General features: G+C 47.6%; 1 non-coding gene across 1 annotated transcript; it reads left to right on the top strand.

Annotated features, from left to right (window-relative positions):
- The first annotated feature begins 538 nt into the window (after positions 1–538).
- LOC120710853 lies at positions 539–645 on the top strand. The gene has a single exon (XR_005690030.1). It is a non-coding gene; the product is annotated as a small nucleolar RNA R71 (small nucleolar RNA).
- Positions 646–867: the final 222 nt, after the last annotated feature.

Raw genomic sequence — 867 nt, 5'->3', positions numbered from 1 at the left:
TTCTGAAGGGATTCATTGATCTTCGCTTGGCCGTAGATAAGATCTCTCAAGGTAGGTTGGTTAGGATTGAAAGAATTTGAACTTCCATTACCTTCTTGATAGTATGGGCGTGGTTGATTCCACCCCTGACCTCCTTGTGGACGAAACCCATTATTGCCATTGAGAAATAAAGCTTCCTCTTGGCGAGCAATTGTTGCCCGAATGTCCAACATTCTCGCAGACCTCGCACGTCATGCGAGTTTCCAAGGCTTGAAGTGTTTCCATTTGAGCCTTATCTTGGGAATAATCCTCAAATTTCTTGAGGAGGAGATCAATCTTCATAGCGAGCATGTCGGTCTCCTTGACAGAGTGCATGCCTCGCTGGCGTGGTTGGAGGCGATCATCGCTCCAACCTTGGTTGGACACCATCTTCTCGATTAAAGATGTAGCTCTTTCAATGGTCAGCGAGAACAAAGCTCCACCCGCAGTGGCATCCACATGATCACGGGATGATTGAGGCAACCCGTTGTAGAAGTTCTGTAGAATAAGACAATTGTCCATTCCATGGTGCGGACATGCTAGAATGTACTCCTGAAGTCTCTCCCAAGCTTCAGGAATTGGCTCATTTGATGCCTACTGGAAGTTCGAAATCCTACCATGAAGAGCATTGTTTTTGCCCATCGGGAAGAACTTCGAGAGGAACGCCTTGGCACATTTGTCCCAAGTGTCCACAACAGCCTTGTTAGCATAAAACCATTGCTGCGCTCTCCCCAAGAGAGAGAACAGAAACAGACGGAGTCGAATTGCATCTTGCGATACACCCTTGATAACAAAAGTGCTGCAGAGCTTCAGGAGCTGCTGGAGATGAGCGCTGGCATCCTCATTGGC

Source organism: Panicum virgatum, chromosome 5K, assembly GCF_016808335.1.
Source record: "Panicum virgatum strain AP13 chromosome 5K, P.virgatum_v5, whole genome shotgun sequence".
In the NCBI taxonomy this organism is placed as follows: Eukaryota; Viridiplantae; Streptophyta; class Magnoliopsida; order Poales; family Poaceae; genus Panicum; species Panicum virgatum.
Note: the sequence above shows the minus strand (reverse complement) of the source record. Positions and strands in the feature narration are given on the sequence as shown.